The sequence below is a fragment of the Triticum dicoccoides genome, chromosome 6A (assembly GCF_002162155.2).
Source record: "Triticum dicoccoides isolate Atlit2015 ecotype Zavitan chromosome 6A, WEW_v2.0, whole genome shotgun sequence".
Taxonomy (NCBI): domain Eukaryota; kingdom Viridiplantae; phylum Streptophyta; class Magnoliopsida; order Poales; family Poaceae; genus Triticum; species Triticum dicoccoides.
The window spans coordinates 317,636,975-317,654,019 of NC_041390.1; positions in this window are offsets into that span (position 1 = coordinate 317,636,975).

The window sequence follows — 17,045 nt, forward strand, 5'->3', positions numbered from 1 at the left end:
CGACACGGCACTACCCCGACATCGACACGACCCCCCGACCCCGAAACAGCACCCCGACCCCGACACGGCACCCCGACACTGACAGGACACCCCGACCACCGACACCTCCCGAAAAGGTGTTCTTTGGCCTTCCAGAGGCCGACGGGGTCATATATTTGTGAATTATTAGTTAGGTCATATATTTTTTGATTTTGTTATGAAAAACATCATATATAATTGTGTTGATCGTGTAGTTTTAAATGTGCAGTTGTTTCATTGCTGCGAGGTTTGGTGTTTGACGACCTTGCTGTGCGTTTGACGAGCTCTGCCCCTTCGTTCGTGGGTGAGCACAAATCACAAGTCCTCCTCCCCCATTAATTATTTGATCTATTCCGATGAAACTTGATAGCTAGCTATATATGTGTCTTGAATCATCAGTATGCGTAACCAATATGTGTCTCCCGTTCGAAAGCGTCATAGTTATAAATATGCATGCATTTGCATATTTATAACCTTGATTCTTTCGAATTGTCCAACGCTATCCATGGACAGCCCGAGTATGTGTAGATTGGGTTCGTTTTCCCATATGCTTTGCTCCGGATCCGACGCATATATTTCGTCAGTGCCTCCCCTGTTGTTCTCCGGGTACACATCCTCTCTGTTTATTGCAGAGACGTGTGTCAGGAGAACAGCGGGGAGGTGCTGCCGAAATTTTGCGTCGGATCCGGAGCATAGCATGGGAAAATGAACCCAATCTACACATACACGGGTGGGATTAGGACCTATCATTACATATTAGAGTGTAGGTTGCATGGACGTAATAAAATTGACAAAGTAGATCAACTGATGAATATATACATGGTGAATTACATATATAATTGTTGTGTGCCCAGTAGCGAAGTCAAGATGAGTGACCATGCGTGGATGTATACCGGTCACACTGGTCAGAACAAATGGAGCGCTGAATGGTTCACAAAAACTAAGGGGTTTGTGCAAGCCGCATTTGCAAATGGCCAAAAGAAAACCTGGTGCCCCTGTTTCCGGTGCGGCAATTGGGAAAAGAAGACAGAGGCTGAAATGGGCAAACACCTGCAGAAGAGTGGTTTTACACCCGATTATACGGTGTGGACATTTCATGGTGAGTCTGCCCAACGTGACTGAGCTGAGGTGGATCGTCGTCGCACCGACGAGCATGGTACCGGGATGGAAAACATGGTGCAAGGTTATGATGATGCTCGGGATTCGGACGAGGAGATGGAGGAATCTGCAAAGGCCTTCAATGAAATTTTGGAGTATTCAAAACGTCCGCTCCACGAGCACACTGAGCTTTGTCAGTTGGATGCCATCTCACAAGTAATGGCTCTGAAGGCTCAGTTCAACTTGGGCAGAGAATGCTATGACGCAATTATGACAGTATTTGGATGCTTTCTACCCAAAGGCCATGTAATGCCTGCAAACCTGTACCAGTCGGACAAAATCCTCTGTCCACTGAAGATGCCCTATGAGAAGATACATGCTTGTGAGAAAGGATGTGCCTTATTTAGGCTTGACTATGCGGACTTGAACTATTGTCCCATTTGCAAGTCTTCCAGGTATATTGTGGTAGACAACGGTATGGGTGAGAAGACACAGACCAAAATCCCCGTTAGTGTTCTTCGGTATATGCCAATCGTACCAAGACTTCAACGTCTTTTCATGGACGAAGATACGGCCAGAATGATGACATGGCACAAAACAGGCAAAAGAACCGAACTAGATGCAGATGGGAATCTGATGATGGTACACACATCGGATGGTGTTGCGTGGAAAAAGTTTGATGAATTACATGCTGACAAAGCGGCAGATCCGAGGCATCCTCGAGTCGGCATCAGCATAGATGGGTTCAGTGTGTTTGGTATGACGGCAGCCCAATACAGTTGTTGGCCCGTATTTGTCTTTCCACTCAATCTCCCCCCCGGACAGATTATGCAAAGAAAGAACATTTTCCTGACGTTGATAATTCCAGGACCCAACTATCCGGGCAAATATATGAATGTGTACATGCAGCCGCTTAAGGACGAATTGCAAGAAGCCTGGGATAATGGGTTCAAGACATACGACGCCTTTAGCAAACGGAACTTCATAATGCATGTCTGGTACATGTACTCGACGCATGACTTGCCGGCGTATGCGCTATTCGTTGGCTGGTGTGTGCATGGAAGGTTCCCGTGCCCCACATGCAAGGGAGCTCTTGAGTTTCGTTGGCTTCAAGCCGGTCGCAAGTTTTCTTGCTTCGACATGCATAGACAGTTCCTGGATCCTCGCCATAAGTTCAGGAAAGACAAGAAGAACTTCATCAGGGGTAGAGTTGTCAAAAACTCTGCACCACCTGCATTGATAGGCCAACAGACCCTAGATCAGTTAAACGCTCTCGAGCCAGATCCACAACGTCCAGGGTACTTCAAGGGGTATAATACTAAGCACACGTGGACTCACAAAACATGCTTATGGGATCTGCCTTACTTCAAAGACCTCCTTTACCCACACAACATCGACATGATGCACACTGAGAAGAATACCGCCGAGGCACTTTTTGGTACATTGTTTGGCATAGATGGGAAGTCAAAGGATAATACAAAGGCTAGAGTCGATCTGAGGCGCTATGTGATAGGCCATTACAAAACATGAAAGAACCGAAAGGAAAGCAGAACTGGACAAAGCCAAAGGCATGGTTCAATCTTGGAAGGCCAACTATGAGGGAAATTCTCTTATGGGTGCAACAGCAGTTGATGTTCCCCGATGGGTATGCAGCGAATCTAAAGAGGGGAGCGAATCTTGATAAACTGAAGATATTTGGTCTCAAGAGTCATGATTGGCACATATGGATTGAGCGGGTAATGCCAGTGATGTTGCGTGGCTTCATCCCTGAGGATGAATGGCTAGTACTGGCAGAACTCAGCTATTTCTTCCGTGTTCTTTGTGCGAAAGAACTATCGCCTGGCGTGCTAGAAGAAATGGAAGAGTTGGCGCCGGAGTTGATCTGCAAGTTAGAGAAGATCTTTCCACCGGTCTTCTTTAATCCAATGCAGCACTTGATTTTGCATCTCCCGACCGAGGCAAGATTGGGGGGGGCGTGCAAAATCGTTGGTGCTACCCAACTGAGAGGATGCAGAAGACGCTTCGAGAAAAATGTAAAAATAAACGTAGAATTGAAGCATCGATGGCTGAGGCATTCATCACAGAGGAGGCAGCAAACTTCGTAACAGCGCACTACGAAGCCAAAAATCGTCATTTGCATAATCCGAAGCCTCGGTACAATGCTGACGAGCCTAAAAAGGGTGGATCCAACCTCAGCCTATTCAAAGGGAATCTCGCACCAGCTAGTGTTTCACATCCAGTATCTTTGGATAACGAAGAATGGCGGACCATTTCGTTGTATATCTTCAACAACCTGATAGAAGTGCGGCCGTAGATCGAGTAAGTTCTCGGTACATTGTTTCGCAACTTCTATTTCCTTTGAACTACTCTTATTCCTGGGTATGTCATACAGTCGATACGTCGCCATATTCTTGTATGGAGCGGAGATCCAAAAGGATTCCGTCGAAGAGTATGAGCTTCTCGCAAAGCAAGGAGGTGGCTATCCCGGTTTCATCTCTTGGTTCAAACAAACAGTAATTTCTATTAGACAATTTCATTTCATTCGCTAATTTGTGCATAATGCAACAATCCTTTCATATTAAACTTGTAGGCTAATTCAGAGTCTATGGACGCCGAATTGAGACAAGTCACTAATGGTTTTGACTATAAGGTCCGTTCATTTGACAAGTACGACATCAACGGGTATCGCTTTCGTACCTATGGCAAAGAGCTATCTATGGCCGACCGAAAGTCTACAAATTGTTGTGTATCTGCTATCGGCGAAGGAGGTACCGAGTATGATGGGAGAGTTGAAGCAATTTATGAACTTCTGTTCTATGGTGAAAACCCACCGAATGTCGTAGTCTTCAAATGTTATTGGTTTCAGCTGAAGGAGACTAGAAGGACTCATGAACATATAGGGCTAGTTGAAATCAACCAAAGCACGCATTTAGATGTTCCTGATGTCTATATTATGGCTCAACAGGCGACCCAAGTATTCTATCTACCATGGGCCTGCCAAACTAATCCAAATCTGAAAGGTTGGGATGTTGTTTATGAAGTGCCGCCACGTGCTAGACTTTCTCCCCCAAAGGAAGAGGATTATGAACCTCACATTAACCCAGACACATATGAAGGAGAATTCTTCCAAGAGACACGTCTTTCCAAAAAGCGTTTCAAGAACCGCTATACTTCACCCCAAAACATTGAAGTAGACAGCGACAATGAATCCAACATCACCCCAGAGGAGGAACAAGAAGAGCCGGAACGAGAAGAGGTTACTGCTGCGGATGACCTGTCAATGCTTGACCAATTACGTCAAGGTGGCCTTGCACATGTTGATGCCAATGAACCCTATGAGCCCATCATTGATTATAGTGATGATGATGATTATGCATTTATTGATGATACTGATCGAGATTATTAGTAGTGTCAGGTATTCAATTTTTTTATGTTGTACTTGATGATGATACACTTAAGTGATATACATATTATTATTCATGTCGGTAGTTTTTTATGTTGTACTAATTTCGTTTATTCTTTGTCATGGCAGGTGTTGAAAGATGGTGGGCGCTGGTCGGGAGCGCGCCGAGGCCCCTTCTTCGTCAGCGCGTGGTGCGAGGTCTTCCATTCCACATGCACCTCTCCACCGAGCATTGCTGGACAGTATGGCGACACCGCCGGGCCCTTCTTCGTCGACCACGGTGCCCAGCAGGGGACGAGGTAAGAAGAAGAGAGGAGGTGGAGCACGTGGTCGCGGGAGAGGAGGTAGGGTGACTCTTACGGCGCCTTCCTCGCCACCGCCCCCAGCTGTTTCACCCGAGCACGTGACTGCTAGGGTGGACTCGTCTGAGGAGGAGGCTGCACGAGTCCACGAGTCTTCGGTCCACGAGCCTCGGGTCTTCGGTCCACCAGCCTCGGGTCTTCGGTCCACGAGTCTTCGGTCCACGAGCCTCGGGTCGACGGGCCTTCGGCCCACGAGACCCCGGAGGAGCACACGTCTGGATGGGGTACCTGGTCGGGTCAGCCTGAGCATGGCGGGGAGCCGAGTGGCCATGCTGATGATGGCGGGGAGCCGACTGATGAGGAGGGGGAGGAGGGGGGCAACGTCTAAAAGCGTGGTGCTACACGGCTCCCGTCCGTGCCGGTGACCCGCGAGTAGAGGTGGTTGATTTTCCCTGATGGGGAGAGGTACGTAAGTGCATTTAATATTTTTGTACCTTCTGCATTCACGTTTCTTCAAATAACTAATGCGTTGGCCTTGTCATGCTGCAGGGGTTGGGACCACCATCATAGTGTCCGCCGGCCCAACTCCGTCCTTGGAGTTCTTTGCCGGCAAAACTTCCCGGGGTTTGTCACGTTGCCTGGTGAGGGTCGGCTTCCAGAGCTTGGATTGAGCTGGGAGCACTACGTGGCTGCCCCGGCCCCGCTGGATGAGATTACCGACGGTGTCGTGTGCGACACGAGGGCAGACATGGTGATCAGAAAGTTCTGGGTAATTTCTCCTTTACACATTTAAAAATCTTCAACTAGCTAGTTATTAATTGTACTAATCAATATTGTCTCATTTGATTGCAGACATTCTACAGGTGTGAGGAGGGATACGAGGAGGACGCGGCACATGTTATCGAGAACGTCTGCAAGCGCCTACTCCAGAACTTACGACACGAGGCTCGGGTGCAGGCTGTTCGAGACTACTACGCCTTGCGTGGTATCAAGAAGACCAAGCCGGCGTGCCGCGATAAGTTCCTGAGTAAGGAGCAGTACATGAAGGTAATTCTTAAGGCCTTCTCTACTTAAGTTCCTTCATTTAGTAATTCTTAGCTGTAGCGCTCAAGTTTCTATTTGCTAACTTAGGCGCCTCCGAGATGGCGTGCGGATCGGATGGATTGTTGGGAGGTGTTGGTCGATGAGTGGTGCTCAAAACAATGGCTAGCCCTCCACAACGAGGCCAAGGACAAACGTGCCCAAATGAAAGGTGTGCCACACCATCAAGGCAGCTCCAACTTATATTAGTTCGGGCGCAACTGGGTATGTGGTTTGCTTCGTGATTCATGCAATTCATTCATCATGCTAGCTTGAGCCCTTTAATTACTAATTTTCATTGTTTCTCTCTTTTAGGCACGCTACAATAAGGCGGATAAGGTGCCAGAGGTGTATGACCTGTATGCCATGGCCCACACTGCCTCTTTCAAGAAAGTCAAGGCTTTCTCTCAGTCTGACCTCGATGATGCAAACAACTTCACCGACATCTCCTCCCACAACAAGCTCGTGAGATATAGAGATGAGGGGAAGGCGAGGAAAGGGGAGGACTTTAACCCGAGCCAGGGTCCCATTGATCCAGAGCTGGTGATGATATCTGGTGGCGGGAGGTCCCATGGCTCCATAGCCATTAGAGATGGACTTATCCGTTGTCCTAGCACTCTCCCGGAGATCAAGGCGCGCCAGTCGAGCTCCGCTCCTGAGATAAGGCCTCATGAACGGCCAGTGCAACTCGCCATCAAGGTTAGTCATACGTACTCAGTTACATTTCTCCATTACATTGTGTGCGCTTCCATCAATGATTACAAATGGTCATGTGAGTGGTGTTGCAGGCCGCTATACAGAGTGAGAGAGATAGAACGGAGAAACTTCTGGCGGAGGCGGCGGAGAGGCAGCGGGAGTTGGAGGAGAGGACGACAAAGATGATGGAGGAGGAGAGGGCACGAAATGACATGCAGGCAAGGGCCATGTACGAGCTCCTTGTGGTAAGTTTCTTCTGCAGATTAGCCAAAACACTCATGTAGTGTTTGTCTCATTACTAACTAGTATGACTGAGTCGTCAAAACCAAATGTGCAGTCTGTGTGCGAGAAGACAGGTCAGACCGCTCCGCCGATGCCAGTGATTGCTCCTGGGACCACGGTGAGTTTTATTTGAATGGACATTACTTGCTAGTATTAACATTTGAGTGTCATCATGCTAACAAGACATTGGAAATGATCTTTGGTGCAGCGTAACTCCAGACAAGCATCGCACGATCCTTCTCCAGCTACCGACACGAGCCACCCCGCTCCTACACCTCCTGGATCTTGGTAAGTTTATCTAGTGTTTTGCTTAACACATGCATAAAGACCTAGACTTAGCTTTATTTCCTCCAATGCTTACCATAATGACCTAGACTTAGCTTCTTCTCCTCCAAAATGACCTAATAAGCTTACTGACCTCCAAAACCATCCATTTAACCTAAGTTAGCTCTAAAACGATCTGTACTTAGCTTACTTATGTCAAAAATTGCATAAATAGCTTAGTTAGCTCATAGACGATCCATTTTACCTAAGTTAGCTCTAAAATGGCCCATTTTACCTAGGTTAGCTTATAAATGATCCAGTTCATCCAAGTTAGCTCAAAAATGACCCATTTTACCTAGATTAGCTCCTAAACGATCCATTTTACCTACGTTAGCTTTAAAACGACCCATTTCACCTATGTTAACTCCAAAATGACCCATCTTACCTAGGTTATCTCATAAACGATCCATTTCAACTAATTTAGCTCATAAACGATCCATTTCACCAAGTTAGCTAAAAAACGATCCATTTCACCTAAATTAGCTCTTAAATGATCCATTTCACCTAAGTTAGCTCAAAAAGATCCATTTCAACTAAATTAGCTCATAAATGATCCATTTCACCTAAGTTAGCTCAAAAACGATCCATTTCAACTAAGTTAGCTCATAAATGATCCATTTCACCTAACTTAGCTAAAAAACGATCCATTTCACCTTAGTTACCTAAAAAACGATCCATTTGACCTTAGTTAGCTCATAAACGACCCATTTCAACTAAGTTAGCTCATAAATGATCCATTTCACCTTAGCTAGCTCATAAACGACCCATTTCAACTTAGTTAGCTCATATATGATCCATTTCACATAAGTTAGCTCATAAATGACATACTCTTCTTGTTCTAGTCTTCTTCTTGTTCTACTCTTCTTGTTCTAGTCTTCTTCTTGTTCTACTCTTCTTCTTGTTCTACTCTTCTTGTTCTAACTTTCTTATTTTTCATTTTGCAGATTTCATTCACTTGACGAAAGCTTGCATAGATGGAGTGCTCCTTATCCCTTTCTCTTTTTCTTTTGTATCGTTGAACTATGCATGTATCGTTGGATGAAACTTGTAATATATATGGTTGGATGCCTCTATGTTGAACTTGTTATGTATGATGGAACTATGCATGTAATATATATGGTTGGTTGATGAAGTTATGTGTTGGATATCTTATATGTTTGCTCTGTAATGGCCTTTTGAAATATATCTATATATGTCATATATACTTGTGATGAAAATTGTTGGATTTAATAAAAAACAGATAAAAGAGCCAATATGCAGGCTCTTTGCCGTCTGCCACCGACGGCAACAGGCTCTTTGCCGTCTGCCGCGGACGGCAAACAAGATACGTGGCATCCAGCTGTGCTTCCTGGGAGCTGACCCATTTGGTCAGTTTTCCTACAGTGGCAGACGGCAAAGAACCTGCACTTTGCCATCAGTGGCAGACGGCAAAGAACCTGCCATGTAGTGACGTGTAGATGACATCATACAGCGGACGGCAAAGACACTAGAAATTTTGCCGTCAGCAGCGGACGGCAAAGGCCTGCCGTTAGCCACTTAACGGACTGCCAACGCAATTATTGCCGTCCGCTCTCCTTGCCGTCTGCCGCAGACGGCAAAGGGCCTTTGCCATCAGCCGCCAGGAAGCAGACGGCAAAGTAGCTGTTTACCGTAGCCTACTTTGCCGGAGCCTTTTGCCTTCCGTGGCTGACGGCAAAGGCCTTTGCCGTCCGCCGTTCATGCCTTTTCCATCCACCATGGCAGACGGCAAAATAGCTGATTCCTATAGTGGAAGTTGCCTCGTCAACAAGTGCATGACCGTTGTCTCACTTACTGGTGGTTCCAGGTCTGCGATCTCAATCTCTCTTCTCTCCATTGTCTAACCTTTGCACGGGCACACGCGAAGAGCGGCGCTAGCTTGCCATGGTGTTATTACAACTAAAAAAACTTGGAATATAGAAGAATCGCCTAGAACAAGAGACATTGTGGCTGGTCGAGACGGAGCTAAGCACATCTATCCTCCGTGCCACGTTTGCATGATGAAGCTGTGTGGCTAGTGGGGTGTTTTCGACCGACTTGCTGGGTCCCGAGGTCGAACCATAGGTACTACGTCTGATACAGTATATTTTTACATGCACATTTTTCCTTCGTGCCGGGACGTGGCACACTGTACCATGCAGTTTCAGGGTCCTCCCGGGTGGTGCACACATATATTCTTCCTGACGTGGGACGCCCTACCGCGCGTTTTATGGGTCCTCCTCGGTCGTAGCACCGAAGCAAGTAAATGAGTCATCAAATCACGAAAGACCACCTTTCCCGCCGAGTACATCAGTGAAGCACGGTGGCTAGCTAGTTGGGCTAGTTCAACCGATTAGCTAGGCCGCCGCCACATTTGTTTTTTCACCCCTTTTGTATCTACTTGCCGGCAGGTAAATTTAAATATCCACCACGGCGTTGCTCTGGTGTTTGGGTGCGGCACGATTTTTAATTTTTTGCTTGACGGGAGCAGGCGCGGCAGGATTTTTTATTTTTTGATTGACGGGAGCAGGCGCGGCAGCAATTAGTCATGAAGACTCCGCCTGTAAAAACCCACTGCTCCCTGATGTGAGAAGTCGTCGACTGGTGTTTTACCATGGTGAAAACCAAAATATTCCCCGCTCCCTCCGCCTTCGCGTAGATTGCATTGCCTTTCAGCCGTTTCGCCCCCTTTGCTTCCTCTCCCCATTGCTTCTACCTGGTGCCATGGCGGCGCAGCAGATCACAGAGTCTGAGGTGAGGCTCCTGACACAGGAGCTCCATGCCAAGGATGCAGAGCTCAGGGCCAAGGACGTGGAGCTCCGTGAGCTCAAGGAGGAGAGGAGTGCCATGCTCCTCCATTATGTTCGGGAGTTCACTGAGCTTCAAAAGCGGCAGGCGTCCACTACAAAGATGCTTGAGGCGTCGGCGGCATTGCTGCAGAAAGCGGGAGATACGATAGGCTGTCACGGGAGCCGGCTGGAGTGCGAGTGGGCCGATCGTGACGAGGTCTAGGATCGCCTCAGCCACTTGGTGAACCAAGTTGCCACACACGTGTTGCGGCTGCGCGATGCCTACCGTCGTGCCAGCGTGACGATGCCGGTCGTCTGGCTAAACCCGTTCGACCACCCGGTCGACTTCAACGAGCTGCGGCTTCCTGACCTGGTCTCCTTCTTCACCTATATCTCCGAGGAGTTGAGCCGTCTCTGCGCGATGGTGGAGGCTGAGTTGGACAAGGAGGGGTTGCGGGCTGCCGTCGCCGTTGCCGGGCGAATCCTTTCAGGGCCCCGTCACCGGAATCCATTCGTGCCAATGGACGCCGTCTTTGACGAGCTGGCTCCCGTCGACCGGGAGCGGGCTCTGCGGGCGGTTGCACCCTGCATCACCAACATTGTGCGCCTCGAGAAGCAGATGGACTTCGGTGGTGTTTAGGCGCCCTCTGCATGGGCATGTCCATGTCTCGGTGCAACATGACCGTTGGATCAAACTCAGACGATGGAGATCAGTCATTGTAGCACAAAGCGTGTGGCCGTGTTTGGTTGCATTCTCATCTCAATATAGTTGTTTCCTCTTCGTGTATTTTTGTCAACCTACTAGTGTGGACTCATGCACTCTACCAAACACCCAAAAGTGGGTCGAGAAGGGAACTTTTGCTCCCATCGCGTGCAACCTTCATACACCCAACACTATTCGTGCTTCATTTGGTTCATGTTTCATGGAGTACTGTAGCACCGTACTCTCCATGTGTTGTGCACCTAGTTCTGTTAACATTGATCTCACCGTTCATTCTCGCCCGGACAGTCGCAAAAGCGGTACTATGTTACATATAGGAGTGGTTGACATGCGCACAACATCATTTGTTATCGTCATATCTTACTACACTAGCAACAAGATTGTGTAGTACCGACGTATGAACCACTGCACATGCCTAGTAGTAGGAGCACTGTGTATGTTCAAGTGGCTGTCGTGTTTCACACTCCTCCGTCGTAAGAGTGGAAACGCTTGTTGTAATCATTTTTGTCTTCAGAAAAATAGTGGACACGCTCTACCAAGCGGATCCTCCTCCTCCAGCCATGCACTAAATTACTCACTTTCGTCGACGTGTGGGACAGCTAGCACCTGGGTCCACCAGCCATGCACTAAATTACTCCGTAGTAAAGTGATGGTAGACTACCCTGATTGAACCGCCGCAGTAATGCCCAATGAGCCGTCAAATCACAAAACCCCCTCCTTTCCGGCAGTAAGTTGGACGGACGAAGCAACCATCATTTCACTCTTCTCTCTCAGCTTCCTCTCTTGAAGAAAACCCCCACTCGCTTCGCTTCTCCCTCATCTCATTCCTCCTTTCACTCTTCTCTCTCAGCTTCCTCTCTTGGATGGACGCCGGGGCACCGGCCGACGTGATGTCTATGGCTCTGGCCAAAACCGTCGAGGCTCGTGGTACGAAAAAGCGCAAGCACCCCGCCGAGACTACCGCAGACAAGCTCAAAGCCATCGCCCTGTCCAAGCCCCCTCTCCGGGATCCCTCATTAAGCAAGTCCAGGTAATGTCTCTTGTTGATGATCTTTTTCTCGATCTTGATCGTGTTTTTTCATCTAACACGCAGTACTAGTACTTGTAGTACAACTTTCTGGGTGATCTTGCATGTGATTTTAGTGTGCCAAATGACGATTCTAAATTCCTCTTTTGACCAAAACATGCGAGAGGTTGACACTGATTTCTTATAGACTACTTTCAACTACTCCCTCTGTCCCAAATTTATTGTCTTAGATTTGTCTAGATACAGATGTATCTAATACTAAAATGTGACTTGATACATCCGTATCTAGACAAATCTAAGACAAGAATTTTGGCACGGAGGGAGTACTTTATGAACATCAATGCTACCTTTTATGAGGGTATATTTGCATCAGTAACTTGTGTTATGGATATTGCATGTAATCCCTCTGCTCTCATGCCTTTGAAGACATGTTCTACTATCTTTGTTCACTCATTTCTGTGCGTATATGTAGTCATATATGGAGTATAATATCGAAAATCATCTTATATTTCTGAACGGAGGTAGTAATAAAATATGGTTTTTGTTTGAATTAGAACCAGGTCTGCGGTGGAGATGAAGTTCTCAAAGTCATGTCGTGTGAACTGGAAGACCTGATGATGAGTTCTACTGCTGAACTATCCAGCTGTTGTGTCCTTGTCGCCACGTGTCCTGAACTTGTGTTTTCATGTAGCATTGTTGTCAGGCATGTTCTCGAGGCTGTACATGACCACAACAATTTCCTGGTTGTGCCTTCAATTACGATGGTGCTGTTCTTGTAAAGCTTCCCAACAAATCTGATGCGGCATTTCTTCATCATCATGTTTATGAGTGGAAAGACCACTCTGTTAGGTTCTCCAAGGTTGACAAGATGATGATGGTGCATGTAGACATCTCACACGAAGTCCATGGCCTAGTCAGTTATGCGGGGTTCATCCCGTAGGTCGGTGGCAAGAAATAGTCTGCAGAGTTTAGTTAGTGCAACTTTGCTTGTCTGTAGTAAGTACTATTGTTCACTACTTGATTTTTGTTTGTGAACCCTGTATTGTTTATTAGTACTGCCGCTTTTGATGTGTGGTCAGTCCTGAGAACGGTCTATGTTAATGTCTGTCCACTCAATTCAGTATGTATATTTTGAAGTATCCAGATCATATTTTTTGTGAGGATGGTTTATCAATTATGGTTACACTCCAATATTTGTATGCATTGCAGGGTTTATCGGACCCACCCGGATTTCAAGTCCCATGGATGTTCGGTCCATACGATTTGTCATGACCTTTGGACTGTCCTGCTTGTGGGAGTAGGCGGGGCCCCTGCATGCCATGCATAGTTGGACGATCAATCTTCTGTTTAGTACTTCAACATTGTGATTTCCTGGTAAGGATTCACTCGTGTCACATCAAGTAAATATTATTGATTTACTGTCTAAATCTTATTAATTTAATGTCATGTTTTCTTTCTTTTCCTGCAATTTTACGGTGTAGGTTTTTCCATGTGACATTCGTCACAGAATAAACCGTTTGGTTTGCTCTACGATGGCTATTTTTGTAGGTTTCACTTCTTATGTCGTGTCAGTAACGAAGGCACTGTCCATCCCTTATATTACTGGAAAAAATTGGACCAGTCTGTTGTCTGAGTACAAGCTGAATCCCTATGATGAACTGCAGTTTGGTTTAACAAAAACGCCACAATTAGTCCTTCTCGCGTTTAGAAGAAATGAAGAAAAGACTGGATCACGGTCACGGATCCTAGTCAAGTTAGAAAGCTGATCATAGAAGACCAGACACGATCGCTGCTGTCTCGCATAGATCGAGCACCGGCAGTTGCTCTAGCACTGACAGCGGCAGCAGCTCACTCTGATCCAGCTGAGGATTGGGCACCGACCGCGTCAACGGAACAGTCTGATCTACCGGAGGATCGGGCATCGACACCGGCACCTGCTCCGACACCGGCACCAGCTCTACAAGGAGCACCATCTCCGGCAGCAGCAGCGGCTTCGGCACCTGCACCAACACTTGAACTTGCATCAACTCCGGCCCGTTCAGTTGCACCGGCAACAGCTTGGGTTGCAGTTCGCACTTCATATACCAAAGTCCTTACAAAAACCGACATGTCCACCTTCTTGGTAAGCATTGGCCGCCCAAGTGCTTCGTTCTTTTTTCTTTCCATGTTGTTTCACATGATTCACTGTGTTGATCTAACTGTTTGGTTATGTCTTCTTGTTTGCAAACAGAGAATTCCTAGAGCAACAAGGGAGTCATTCAACAATCCGGGCGACCGCGGCCAAGTTTCTCTTACCATGCGCAGCCTTGGTGTGAATGAACCTGCTCAATATACCGTCAGTACAAAGGATGGTCACATGATGATTGATGCTAAAGGATGGTCAAGGTTCAAATCTAAATCATATCTTGTGGTAGGTGAGGATGTCAAAATCGAACTTTCTCGGCAAGGAGAGCTGGTCCAAATCAACTTTGAAATTCTTCAGTAGCAGCATGCAACTGCCGAACTAATCTATCCTCCGAGAGATTTTGATGTAATAATCTGGCATGGTGAAACAAGTGTCCTGTGTATATAAGTAGTACGACGGTATTATTTATCACATGGTATATCGTTGATAGAATTGCAACTCTGATTGCTAGTTAGGAACTGTCGTTCGATTTCATTCCAACAGCTGTCATGCTTTATTCAATTTTGTGTGTTCGCCTTGCGACAGCATCTAAAACCAGCGCTGTACCGATCGCTTGCAATATGAAAAGCGCTCAGGTAGAACACATGGGCCCCCAAACATGCAGGGTCGTCCTACGACCCAAAGTCCAGAACCGTGAGCCTATCTGAGTATTATATTCTCAGCTGAACTCTCATAAAAAAGCTGAACCCCCATAATGACCGTGCGTTGCAGAGGAAGTATATTTCTCGGCAAGGTGAGCCTGTTATATAAAATATTTGTATATTTTATTACAAAGGGAGTATCTCTCTGTTAAAAAATATATTTATGTGTAACTAGTTACTCCTGTCTTTCTACTTCCTTTTTCTGATATGTGGGGCAACCGGCAACGGGGTCCACATGCCATATGCACAAATTAGAGTGCACAACTTCATGGTAGACACACCCTGGTCGTAGTGCCGCAGTAATGCCTAATGAGCCATCAAATCACAACACCCCCTTTCCAGCATTAGCAGTAAGCTGGACGGACGTGGCGACAATATTTCACTCGGCCTGAATCCCCTTCTCCCTCGTTTGCTTGTTCAGAGAACCCCCCTCTTGGTGATTGCATAGGGTTTTCTCATGGAGAACCAGGTATGAATTCTTCATCCATCCCCGATAAATCCAAGTCCCTTGGTCGCAGGTAATCCTAGGATGGCAGCCGCCGCCGTTGATGCATTTTTCTTCCTACTGAATCTAGTGTGTTTCATTTGTAGTGCCCAAAGTGCGAGTACCCTACAGGTTTCTGCGCCCTCGGCGAGACGCCGCACTTGTTCCTTCTCATCCTAACACAACATTTTGAAACGAGCACAATATGTTCCTAGAATCCTCTTTTCTATCCGGCAGGGTGGGGTTTTTTTGAACATGTTGTTCTCATATTATTTTTCCTGCAGTGTATTATTTGCTCTGCCAGAACACATGTACTCAAGATGCTCGTCCTTGCCATAACTGAATACACTAGTTTAATGGTCACAGTGAAGACAAGCCATGGATATAAGTTCTGAGTTGGGTTCATGAACCAAGAAGATCGCTGCTTTTTTTATGTCCGAACTTGGATAAACTTTCTCAAGTGTTACTGGTGCACGAAAGTTGATGGAAATAGCAGAACCTGGTCTCATCTTCACTGCGATCTTCCACCCCAACGTCATTCCAATTGTTCATCCATGTTAGTTTTGTATCTGGTTCTTGCTTGTTGCCTCGATTACTTCTTAATCCACCTATTCTGTCTAACTAATCACAATTTAACTTTAGAAGTAGCAATGAATCTCTCACGAAGATGCTACTTCTAACTAATATTTTCTTATAATTGGTGGCACGTGTAGGTTTTTTCAGAGTTAAGCAGTCTGCTCATTTTTTATTGACCACATTGCGAGATGAAGCCACTTTCATAAGGTTGTGGATGCGCGGGGTGGCGCCTGGGCCTTGTCCTGGGGCTTGGCGGCCTCACCCTTGGTTATGTAGCACTGTTCGAGGCGTGTTTTGTATGGTTGAACCTGTATAAGTACTCATACTGCTTTTAACTTTGGTTGTTAAGTGCCCCTACTGGTTTCAGTTAAGGTTGTTAAGTACTCCTACTTCTTTTATAGTCTGTCGTGTTTCTTTAGTCCTGTCTTCCTCCAGCCGCCAAAACCAAACCAGCGCCGGCGGGGCCGCCTGCTTCCGCCTCCCATGGGTGGCTGCGCCTCAGCGCACGCATCGCCGCCCCACCATCTCCAAAATCGTTAACGCCGACGTCCTTCGCGCGCTTTGGTGTGCTCGCCGTGGCGCCGCCCTATCGCATTGTCAACATGGTCAACAAACAACAGGAATCGGCAGAAGTACGTGGAGAGGATGATAGTAGGGGCCACCACGTTAGTGTATGGAAAAATAAAATACTTCCTCCTAGTGTTTTCCTGACATCTGGGACCCACGACATTGTGAGCGTATAAAGTCAATAGACAAGAGAACAACACAAGATCGGATGACACCTGGGACATAGCTACTCGAGCAATATTTTTTTATTTGGTATTGTTGAGACGAAGTAGGGTTTGAACTGGGCTGTGGCCCGTCTAGCCCAGGCTTATATTTTATGTTCACCATGTGACCAGCCCAGCTATTTTTTCTTTGTGAAAATGAGCCCAGCTTATTTTTTCTGAAGAATAGCCAATCTAGGCCTACTTGTTTTTCTACGCCCTGATGGGCTGCAACTCTTTCAAGACGCCTGCAAATCTTGAAAGTAATATGAAATGGGTTGTAAATATAAAAATAGATGACAAATTGGCAATTACTTTATAATTTCTGAATTTCTTCACATTTTCATATTCCTATTTCACTGGGCATTAACCTAATTTAAATATATCTTCAAAGTACTTTAAATCTCGCTCGACATTTTGGTATTAAAAATAGTTTGGAACCCATAGAAATATGCGAAATTGGCCCTGGCCAACCAAAAAAACGACTGCAATAAATTGCATAAGAAGTTGCCATGAGCTATATATAAATTATTGAAAAAAAGAGGGATTGGTCTAACTTCTGGGCCCGTTTAGTTGAAGCATATGCACTATTTTTTTAGTTATTATATACGTCAACAAACGATTCTAGCAGACGTAACCGTTGGATGTCAATCCA